This window comes from Gigantopelta aegis, chromosome 9, assembly GCF_016097555.1.
Source record: "Gigantopelta aegis isolate Gae_Host chromosome 9, Gae_host_genome, whole genome shotgun sequence".
NCBI lineage: Eukaryota > Metazoa > Mollusca > Gastropoda > Neomphalida > Peltospiridae > Gigantopelta > Gigantopelta aegis.
The window spans coordinates 7,735,732-7,747,878 of record NC_054707.1 but is presented as its reverse complement, the minus strand read 5'-3'; the positions used below and the strand labels follow the sequence as shown (position 1 = coordinate 7,747,878).

At 38.8% G+C, this 12,147-nt stretch overlaps 1 protein-coding gene across 1 annotated transcript in view; it reads right to left on the bottom strand.

The window, feature by feature from the left end:
• The window catches only part of LOC121382322 (testicular acid phosphatase homolog), a 57,710-nt gene that overhangs the window by 19,166 nt on the left and 26,397 nt on the right, over window positions 1–12,147 (bottom strand). The window lies entirely within an intron of this gene.

Here is a 12,147-nt window from a genome sequence, read left to right as displayed (position 1 = left end):
CACAATAACAGCTACAAGTAATTACATCGCTTAACCCTTTAAAGCCCAATGTACTCAAATGAGTGCATACTTTATAAGCACAAACACTATTTGCAAAAATTAAATATTAAAGTACTGAGAATTTCCATATATGTCTAATATCCTCAAAATGAGTACAATTTACTTGAATGATTAAACTTATATTTGAACAGAGCCAAGCATTTAAATGTGTACTCGTTTGAGTACAATAGGCACCTACGGCAACATGTTTATTTTGTAGTCTTTTCTCTGCACTTCTGGAACTCTTACATTGTTCTAATGGTGTGTTAAATGAATTTAATAGGCTTTTTTTCTGATTGCAACAAATATTTTTAAAATCTGATGTAATAATTACTTTTGTACTCATACGAGTACAGCCCTATGTACTCATATGAGTACATTTAAAAACACATAAAAAGTAAATATTTATTTCAAATATCCTCAACCGTGTTTTTAAATGATGCTATGTTTATTCACAAACCAATATTTTGTTCTGAATTCATGCTAGTTTTGTCATGGGCATTAAAGGGTTAAAATAAGCATAAAAAACATGCTATTGGAAAGAGGGTGGGGTGGGGGTGGGGGTGGGGGTGGGGTGGGTGGGGGGTTACAAACCTTCACAACTGAGAAGATTAAGCATTGGCTCTTCCCAGAGATTAAAATTTGGTTAGTTGCATAAGAATTAATGTGGATTCTCATAAAAGCAAACTGTGAGAATCTTTTGATATGTCTGTGGTATGTACTGTATGTGTATGGGTTAGTGCATTAGAAATACCTCAGACTATTCGCTGGATTTGTTAATTGTACAAGTACTAGAAAACTATGGTGGTGTAATATGATAGGAACATGGTGTCCAATGCCAGGTATTTAACAAAGTATTTTTCTGATAGTCTTTTGGGTGGTTGGTTCCATTTTTACAGATGACATCTTGTTTAATTCAGTTCAATTTGAGTTTCTGGCTCATATCCAGCTAGCTCCCCTTATCATTCACGTTCCCCATCACTCCACTGAAACTAGTTCAAGAAGAGTAATTTTACCTCCCCTTATCATTCACGTTCCCCATCACTCCACTGAAACTAGTTCAAGAAGAGTAATTTTAGCTCCCCTTAGCATTCACGTTCCCCATCACTCCACTGAAACTAGTTCCAGAAGAGTAATTTTACTTCCCCTTATCATTGACGTTCCCCATCACTCCACTGAAACTAGTTCCAGAAGAGTAATTTTACTTCCCCTTATCATTGACGTTCCCCATCACTCCACTGACACTAGTTCAAGAAGAGTAATTTTACCTCCCCTTATCATTCACGTTCCCCATCACTCCACTGAAAATAGTTCAAGAAGAGTAATTTTAGCTCCCCTTATCATTGACGTTCCCCATCACTCCACTGAAACTAGTTCAAGAAGAGTAATTTTAGCTCCCCTTATCACTGACGTTCCCCATCACTCCACTGAAACTAGTTCAAGAAGAGTAATTTTACCTCCCCTTAGCATTCACGTTCCCCATCACTCCACTGAAACTAGTTCAAGAAGAGTAATTTTAGCTCCCCTTATCATTGACGTTCCCCATCACTCCACTGAAACTAGTTCAAGAAGAGTAATTTTAGCTCCCCTTATCATTGACGTTCCCCATCACTCCACTGAAACTAGTTCAAGAAGAGTAATTTTAGCTCCCCTTATCATTGACGTTCCCCATCACTCCACTGAAACTAGTTCAAGAAGAGTAATTTTAGCTCCCCTTATCATTGACGTTCCCCATCACTCCACTGAAACTAGTTCAAGAAGAGTAATTTTAGCTCCCCTTATCATTGACGTTCCCCATCACTCCACTGAAACTAGTTCAAGAAGAGTAATTTTAGCTCCCCTTATCATTCACGTTCCCCATCACTCCACTGAAACTAGTTCAAGAAGAGTAATTTTACCTCCCCTTAGCATTCACGTTCCCCATCACTCCACTGAAACTAGTTCAAGAAGAGTAATTTTACCTCCCCTTAGCATTCACGTTCCCCATCACTCCACTGAAACTAGTTCAAGAAGAGTAATTTTACCTCCCCTTAGCATTGACGTTCCCCATCACTCCACTGAAACTAGTTCAAGAAGAGTAATTTTACCTCCCCTTAGCATGAAAAAGGAAAAAAAAAAAAAAAAGGAAAAAAAAGGATTAATTTAAAAATATCATTATCAATGCTCAATATAAAAATATTTAAAATGGCTCCCCATAATCTAATGTGGAGGAGAAATTAATCACTTCCCTCATGTTTTTTAAAGAAAGAAAGAAATGTTTTATTTAACGACACACTCAACACATTTTATTTATGGTTATATGGCATCAGAGATATGGTTAAGGACCACACGATATTGATAGAGGAAACCCGCTGTCGCCTCTTCATGGGCTACTCTTTTCAAATAGCAGTAAGGGATCTTTTATATGCACCATCCCACAGACAGCGTAGTACATACCACGGCCTTTGATATACCGGTCATGGTGCACTGGCTGGAATGAGAAATAGCCCAATGGGCCCACTGATGGGGATCGATCCCAGACTGACCGTGCATCGAGCGAGCACTTTACCACTGGGCTATGTCACGCCCCTCATTTTTTTTAAGGTCTGCATGTATCTGGGCTGTCTATAAAGGACAGTGGGTTGATAGTGAGAACTAGAGAGGTTGGTTTTGTGGTCTTATACCTTCCCGATGAGCTGTTAAAACTCACTCTTGGTTGGAGCTGGTACCAGAATGCGAACCCAGTACCGAACAGCCTTAATGTTTAACAACACCCCAGCACAGTGTTCTACGTTGAGACCATTTTGGTCGCCAATGCGACCAAAATGTTGGCATGGCGACTGATTGAATTTATTATCGTCGCCATCTGGCGACTGACTCCAAAACGTCTAAGTATTAAATTATTTGCCATGTGCGTTCAGAGTCCTAACAGCGAAAACAAATGAAATTTGTTGACATCATTGTGCAGTCGGCACATTTTGTTATTTACGAAGTTGTCCGATTGATCACTGTGAATTCCGTATTAATTGTCGGTACCGTTCGGAACTCATCGTTGATTTGAGTGATTTGGCGAAAACAATCCAGATACATGCGAAAACAATCCAGGTACTTCGATTGGTGTGTTATTTTAATGCAGACAACCATTTGGAATATCTCAATTGATATCGATTTCTGGATGTATGTAATAAAGAAGTTCCGAATACTGTATTGTACTATGCATAACCGATTCACTATGGTACATTATTGGTGGTTGCATTCGATTGAAGAACACGAGTACAAAATCAAGTAAAGGTTGCTCACTCACTGTTCATACTATACACATTGTAACCAAACGTGCAAAATGGAGACTGATTATTAAACAATGCATTACAAAATAAGCATTTCAACAGTTACGTAACGCTCTTTGATGCACCATGCGATGCGTTACAAACTGTGACGGAACATGCTCTTATATTTTCGCCTGTGGCGATGTTAATTGTTTTAGAGGGCTGTGTGCAGCTTGGTTACGTAATACCCCCGCGCGACGGTGGTAGAGCTGCGTCCCAATATGCACTTAGACCAGGTGTGGAGGCCATGTGGCCAGTAGTTACATAATAACTCCGGTAGTGCGGTTTACGACCACTATTATACCAATATTATTTAGACAATGTCTCTGGTAATCTGACGAAGTAAATTGTAGGCTTCACTGTTCTAAAATATTAAAGCTTAGCCAGTCATCCTAGAGGACCTAGGTAAACTGTAGGTTATTGTCTTTATTGGGATATGTACCAGTATTAATTCTGTATTACAAGGTTACTAAATGAGTAGTTAAGGGTTAATTAAAAATTAACCATTTAGGAATAGAGTTGTAATTCCTTTATTAATTAAGTTCCCCTGGCAGCGTTTCTCAATTATCACATGTGTGTGTGTTGCATCACGGTGAAGTGATTAGAATATTGTGTAAACTACTGTGGCAAGTACATTTGTCAGTGTTAGAGTTAATACAGATTCCAAAGTGTATTGTGTTTTGTTGTGTTTTCTAGTGAACTAAACGTGCTATATATATATATATTTATTTAAGATCATAACTCTGATTACTCCTAGAGCCGGGCCACTCGGGTATTAGACTGCCCGATTCAGAGAGATCTAATAGATATACAGTTAGGAGAGATATTTGGATAAATGTGTTTTATTCAGTTACGGGTATTATAGGATCCCCGTGACAGGAACAAAAATTGGGGGCTCATCCGGGATCTGAAACGGGACATGCATATTTAAAAAGTATTGTTTGTAAATGGGGGCTTTATAAATTATTTTTACAAATTAACTAGAAGTAGCAACGTTGTTCACTAAAAAAAATTAATAATAAGTGCGTCATACCTAAACATGGATAAGAATTTGCTGGATAGGCCTACGCTCAGTGTAGTGGAGATTAAGCGAGCGTGTAAGGCCGAATTAGTTGAAATCGCGAGTGAGCGAGAAATTGATTTAACATCAGCTAAAACATTAGGTGACATAAAGACAATTATTATCCAGGAAGTTTTTGGTGATAGGCCTGTTATGGAAGACAGTGAGATTGTTCCAGAGATAGAGATAAATGAGTTAAGTGTGGAACAACAGTTAGCTTTTAAAAAGCTTGAGTACGAAAGAGAAGAACGTGCATTAGATAGAGAGAGAGAGAGAGAGAAAGAGAAGATAAGAGAGAGAGAGAGAGAGAGAGAGAGAGAGAGAGAGAGAGAGAGAGAGAGAGAGAGAGAGAGAGAGAGAGAGAGAGAGAGAGAGAGAGAGAGAGAGAGAGAGAGAGAGAGAGAGAGAGAGAGAAAGAGAGAGAGAGAGAGAGAGAGAGAGAGAGAGAGAGAGAGAGAGAGAGAGAGAGAGAGAGATCGGGATAGAGAATTCCAGTTAGCAAAATTAAAAGTGGAACATGAGTTGAAGTTGAATACTGAAGAAGTTAGATGAGAGGCAGGTGATGGGTTTAACATGTCGGAGGCTTATAGATCAGTGCCTGTATTTGATGACCAGGAGGTAGATATGTTCTTCCAACTTTTTGAACGGGCCGCTAAGCAGCTAAATTGGCCGCAGTCTAAGTGGACATTGTTAGCCATGTCTAAGTTTAAGGGGAAGGCTAGCATAGATTATAATTCAATGAGTGATGAGCGAGCAAGTCAGTACGACCTAGTTAAGTCTGCAGTGTTGAGGGCTTATGAGTTACGACCTGAGGATTATCGTTTACAGTATAGCGAGTTGAGAAAAATGCAGGGTCAGTCTTATAGTGAGTTTGTGGCTAAGAAAGCAGGGATGTTTGATAAATGGGTGGTTTCTCATCAGGTAGGGCCATATACCGAGTTACGGGAATTGTTGATCTTACAGGACATTAAAAATGGTTTACCAGTTAGCTTACGTATTCATTTAGAGGATCGTGCTATCAAAAAAAGAGAGGAGGCAGGCATAGCGGCAGATGATTACGTGTTAATACACAAATCTCAGGCAGTACAGGGTAGCTCTATACAACAGGGTGATAAGAAGAAATTTCAGCGAGGTTTTTCCCGGGAAAGTAACTATCGGGGAGAGTCATCTAGTTGGTCAGCTAGTCAGGCAAGGAATGCACCTGGTGGGCAAAGTAAGGATAAACCTGCATTATCAGCCAATGCACAAACATTTCGTCCACATTGCAGTTACTGTAAAAAGGATAACCATCTTGTTGGGGACTGTTTTAAAAGGAAACGCGATAATGAGCAAGTGGTCGGTTTAGTGAGGTCAGATCCGTTAGCGAGAGAGTTAATGGTTAGTCCTATGGCAGAGAAAGTAAACCCGTATGTGTCCACTGGTATGGTTTGTGATGTAAAACAAGAGTTGAGTCCTAAGGCAATATCAATCTATCGAGATACAGGGTGTAGCCAGTCTCTTATAACGTCAGATTGTTTAGCTGGTATAGAGAATTCAGATACAGGACGTAGTTTGGCCGTAACCTCGGTTACTGGGGAAAATATGGTTGTCCGGTTACATAACGTTTTCTTGTGTTCGAAGTTTGTGACGGGGCCAGTTGTTATGGGGTGTTGTGAAGGACTTGCCTTTTGAAAACAAGGAGTTTTGTTGGGTAACGATTTGACTAGTCAGTATTGCCAGCCGCAAGGTGACAAATTGTTAATTGAAGACAGCCCTTTACCCATAGAAGAGTGTGAGGTTGATGAGATTAGATATCCTGCGTGTGTAATGACTAGGGCTATGGCCAGAAGGGTAGCACGAGACCCAGAGGAAAATTGTGATTTGTCTGATACGTGTGTGAGCCATGAAATTGGAGTGGATGAGGTTATCAGTAAAATGGTAGATAAGTCAACTGAGGAACTAAATGTGGTGGAACCTGTTGACCTCCCGCAGAGGGTAAATGGACCAGTTGTGTTTGGTAGAGGGGACTTACCTTGTAATAGACAAGAGTTAATCCTAGAGCAGGAGGCTGATCCAAATTTGTTGGCAGCTCGCACTACATTGTTAACTGAGGGTGAGATGGAGGATCAGATGTCAGGTTATTATATGGACAAGGGAGTATTAATGAATAAGAGTGTGGAGAAGGTTGTGCCTGATAGTGAGGTAAAAGATAGTTGGTTAGACAAGGATAATGCCGAAAACCTGCTGATTTATGTAGGGAGAGTTAGAGATAGGTTGTGGCAGGTGACCGAACTAGCTAGGAAGATTCTGAGCTATGCTCATAGCAAAATAAAATCAGTGTTTGATAGGAAGGCTAGGAGTCGGGAATTTAAACCAGGGGATAAAGTGCTGCTGTACCTTCCCATTAAACGGGGTTCATTACAGAACAGGTATTTCGGTCCCTATGTTGTGCACAAACGGGTTAATGAGACAGGGTATGTGATAAACACTCCTGATAGGGTTAGGAAAAGTAGGTATTGTTACATCAATTTGCTAAAAGGTTATTTTGACAGACTGCCGATAGTTCCAGTGTTACCTGTCCAAATTGAGAGTCACTCAATTTCCTGTGATGACGTCAAGATGGCAGAGGTCAAATTAACCAACAGCCAGATTCTAGCAGACTTGAGTTCTTATCTACAGCACCTTGACAGCCTCCAGCAAGCAAAGTTGACTACGTTGATACAAGACAATGTTTCCATTTGTCAGGACTTTCCAACGGTTACCAATACCTTAATCCAGGATGTGCGCTTGGAACCCAACGCTACACCGATCCGACAGCATGCCTATCGGATAAACCCTGGAAAACGTAGCACTGAAAAAGGAGATAGATTACATGTTGATGGCAGCACCAGACTACCGAATGCCTTTCAAGCTGGCTGTGGATGCCAGTGACGTGGGAGCTGGAGCTGTGCTGTTCCAAGAAGACGAAAATGGACTGGACCATCCTGTAAGTTTCTTCTCCAAAAAGTTTGACAAACACCAGGTGAACTATTCCACTATAGAGAGGGAAGCTTTGGCTTTGGTACAAGCTCTGAAGCATTTTCAGATCTACGTGAAATCGGCATTGCATCAAGTGGTTGTCTTTACGGACCATAATCCGCTTACTTTCATTCACAGAATGAAAGCCACCAACCAGAGAGTTTTGAGATGGAGTCTTCTTCTGCAGGAATTCCCAATTACCATTGAACACATCAAGGGCACATCCAATGTAATCGCTGATGCCCTGTCCCGAAGTTGAACGTTGTGATAATGTGTTGACGTTCTCAGTTTCTGTTTTTGTTTATATATATACTATTGTATACCAGGGACTCAGAGACTCAGTGTGATTACTGGTAGTCACCTTATTACTATGTGTTATAAATGCCCGGATGCGTCGGTTAACGCACATTTTGTTTTGTTTAAATGTAGTATATTTCCCTAATCCTAGAGTAGAGGAAATATCCTTTTTGAGGTGGGTGTGTGTGACGGAACATGCTCTTATCTTTTCGCCTGTGGCGATGTTAATTGTTTTAGAGGGCCGTGTGCAGCTTGGTTACGTAATACCCCCGCTCGATGGTGGTAGAGCTGTGTCCCAATATGCACTTAGAGCAGGTGTGGAGGCCATGTGGCCAGTAGTTACGTAATAACTCCGGTAACGCGGTTTATGACCGGGGTATTTCTAGCGAACTGGCGACACTAAGTCTGGCCATCTAAGAAAATATACCGTCTCTGGGAGTTGTGGAAATATCACATGATAGGTGAGGTACCGCGTTGTGCCCCCAGGCGTTATTCGCGTTCTCTCAGATTTTTGAATAAATATATAGGATTTTAGATATATCGGGGAGAAACATTGGAAGTATCCAGGGGAACGGACGTCGTCCACTGAACAAACTATATAAGTTCAGTCCGGACTGGTAAATATATTTTTCTGCTCTGTTGTATAACCTTGATGTGATTGATGTGACTTTAAATATTTTAATACTGTATTATACCAATATTATTTAGACAGTGTCTCTGGTAATCTGACGAAGTAAATTTTAGGCTTCACTGTTCTAAAATATTAAAGCTTAGCCAGTCATCCTAGAGGAATAGAGTTGTAATTCCTTTATTAATTAAGTTCCCCTGACAGCGTTTCTCAATTATCACGTGTGTGTGTGTTGTATCACGGTGAAGTGATTAGAATATTGTGTAAACTAGACACCTAGTGATTAACTAATTAAGTGATTAGCTCTGGGTTGTTATTATATTGTTGTTGTTAATTAACTACTGCGGCAAGTACATTTGTCAGCGGTAGAGTTAATACAGATTCCAAAGTGTATTGTGTTTTGTTGTGTTTTCTAGTGAACTAAACGTGCTGTATATATATATATATATATATTTATTTAAGATCTTAACTCTGATTACTCCTAGAGCCGGGCCACTCGGGTATTAGACTGCCCGATTCAGAGAGATCTAATAGATATATGGATAATCGTGTTTTATTCAGTTACGGGTATTATAGGATCCCCGTGACACAAACGTTATGGGGGAGGAGAGGGGTTGCTGGTCAAGACTTACTTACCGACGTCTTTAACACAAAGTGATTTTTTTAAAGCATAAACTAAATACCGGCAACCATACATGGCCATATTTTTTATTAGATGAATTTTTAATCAATTATTTATTTAAAATAATAAATTCAAAAGAAAAAAAAAAGCAAACCGAATAATGTTGGTTAAATTGCATAACTGTGGCAGTGAAAAGTGGACGGGGTGACAAAGTGTTACATAATTTTAGAAGGAATAGTAGTCTTAACGTTATGGCCCTGTCACACTGTAGCGTATCATACTAGCGTATGTCAGCGTATGAAAAATATCACTCATACGCTGTTATACGCCGACATACGCTAGGGGTATGTTAGGCATAGGTTGTATACATTTGAAGCACGGTGGCATATGCTGGCATACGGCGAGGTAGAAAATTATTTTTAAGCATGTTTACAAATTTTGTGTGTACTCCGACGTATGGTTTATACGCTAGCCATATGCAGAGTATGCTGGCCATAGGCTAACATTTCCTGACATTCGCTACGCATAGGTTAAATACGGTAAGTATACGCACAATTCTGCATTTTCAAGGGTTTCTTGTGCGTATGAAAATTACTTTATGGATTTTCACACGCAACTCATATGTTTATCTCATACGCTATAGTGTGACAGGGCCATTACAAAATGTTATGTGGAGCAGGATAAAAAGTAAACCTGCCAAAGTTTCCACTATGTAATTATTGAACAGACCCAAGTGTTGCGTTTGATCTGCTAACCCATTACGCACGTTTCTAAAATCGTTCAAATCGAATGCAGCCCCAGTTAGAATTTTTCTTTTCTTTTTTCTTGCTATGTTTAATGTGTAGATGTATGCGCTGTTTCTGCCCACCATGTACAAGCACAGCGAAAATGTTCAAAGTGGCAAAATTTTAAAATATTACAATTCTTTAGAAAAACGAAAATCTAAAACTTCAAATGCTAATCAAGAAGACGAGACAGGTGAAACAAGTACTTAAAAAGTCAAATGAATTGAGGCCAATCTAAGAAATCTGCAGCTGAAACCGAAACAGAGCCAGCCAAAAAACTTAGAAAATTTAACGAAACTTCAGTTTCTGTGGCTTCAACATGGCGATGATACTGACACAATGCACTATACCTATTGTAGAAAAATTAGCAAGCATGTTGCTGGCATGAATCAGATGAGGGGAGAGATTTTGTTTTTGTATACTCACCACCCACAAAATAATATTTTAGTTAAACGGTAGGATATGTAGGAAAAAAATAGCAGTCATATGAGGCATAGAATTATAATTACAGTCCCTCCCACCTCCCTCATGTGATCAGTTCTGAAATGGTCCTCATTTCAGATTCATGATGTAAGTCATCTATAATATTATGATGGTTACAACACATTCATAAATGATACAAAATGAGTAGTGTCACACTGTGGCGAGTAACAATTTTAGCTTGGCTAGTAAAAAAAAATTGTCCACTAGCCAAAGAAGAGTAAGTTATAAAAATTCATCGGCTACTGGGCATCAAAATATCAAAACACCAGCCGTAAGTCCAACATACCAACTACTAAACGACTTAAGCCAATGGGTTTCATTTATAATATCAGCCTATAGCCTCTATTAGAAACATACTTATCTGCCCTTAATTTGCATAGCGCTAAGTGGCCCCAATTAGCCACTAAGTTATTTCCAGCGCGTTCACGGTCCAGTCGCTTGCAACAAAAGCCCTTTGCTCCTACTTAATTGTGGAGTAGTCATCGACTTGTTCATTTATTTTTTGACGTTAATAAAGTTTTATATTACTATTATTGTTTGTCAGATTGTGTGCAGTCTCCTTCTTTTACAGAATGACTGACTCGTTAAAACAGCATTATAATAAAGTTTTGATATTTGAAATTAATATTCATGTGTTTGTGTATATATCACTGTGTACGAACGGAAATGTACATTAATTTTATTAAATGACTAGCTGCGATTTTTTGTATCACTAGCTGCATTATTAACTATGACCTATGCAGTAGGCTAATTAATAATGAAACTAACGATAGAGAAATTCACTTCCTCGCCTAACGATAATGTTTCTACTGTCTGAATGGTAATAAAGACAGTTTCGGAAGCAAACATGCACATATTTTTCAGTGGAATAAACACAGGTAACAAATCGTACATCATGACGTATACTAAATTTAATCGAATACTGATGATACAAATAAATGCGTTATTAGTGAAAATACACAAACAAATCGGAACAGTGAATCCAGTGTCATTGTCAGACATGGTGTAACGAACATAGTGTAACGGACACAATTTCATGTGTAATTTAATAGTTACGATCGACTATCTACCTGCAATTATTAATATTATGCACCATTAAGCATTCCTTAGTATATATATATATATATATATATATATATATATATATACATATATATATACATATACACATACACATACACATATATATATATAGAATACTGGTGGTTATCATTAAAGGCTTGAAAGGTGCTCAATACTTTAACCTGTGCATTGAGGAAAAGCTCGCCATCCTACAAACAAAAGACAAATATAATCTCAACAAAAGGACTGAGCTCATCTCAAAATGCCGTCACACCAGTAAGCTCAAACCACGCAACCACAGTACATTAAAAAAAACCTGCAATCTTTTCACCAGTGTCAGCTATCTGAAGATCGCCGAAGGGCGTGAAACTCGGAGTAATAGCGTAGGACAAAAGTGCAATATATATATATATATATATATATATATATATATATATATATATATATATATATATATATATATATATATACACACATACACACACACACACACACATACACATATATACATGTATATAATATATCTATATCTGTGTGTATATGTGTGTGTACGTGTACGTGCGCCCCTCCCCTTGCCACCTTCCTACGCTACTGGTATATGTACATAAATAAAACCTTTTTTTTTAAATATGCGGGTTCATCTGGGTTATGTTTGGTCGTGCGTGTGCACTCATGTGTGGGCTTGTTTTGTAGGCTAGTGTTTATTTGGGGGCAGATTTGTTGTTGTTACTGGGGTTTTCTTTGGGGGGGGGGGGGGGGAGGTAAAATTGTTGAAGGGTTTTTATTTTTAAAATATTATATTGTTTTGCCTGCCACTTATGCTTATAATCATGTATACAATAATGTCTTCATTTTAACAGGTTGGGCAT